Here is a 375-nt window from a genome sequence, read left to right on the forward strand (position 1 = left end):
AACCCCCCAATGTCTTAGAAACAACAAGCTCTACGTAGTTCAAACCAAAATATAGAGCCAGAAAATATTCCTGACGAAGAAATGACATTGGAACGACCTGATAAGAAATCCAAGAGCATGATGTTCAGAAGAATACCCTGAATCGATTGAGAGAAAGATCAAGGAAACTACAAGCAAAATCGAGGGAAACACACACACAAATATAGCAGAATTCAGGAAAATACTACCAAATTGACAAAAATAAATGAAAAATTAGGAGCCACACAAAAATAGAAAATAAAGTCCAGAAGATTGATACTAAGATTTCAGAGTTATGAAACACATCAAAAGAAATCGAATTGACAACGTGTCCTTGTTGCTGTAATGAACCACCCA

The sequence above is a fragment of the Echinops telfairi genome, unplaced genomic scaffold (assembly GCF_000313985.2).
Source record: "Echinops telfairi isolate 266 unplaced genomic scaffold, ASM31398v2 ScPeMD7_7469;HRSCAF=8507_1, whole genome shotgun sequence".
Lineage (NCBI taxonomy): Eukaryota > Metazoa > Chordata > Mammalia > Afrosoricida > Tenrecidae > Echinops > Echinops telfairi.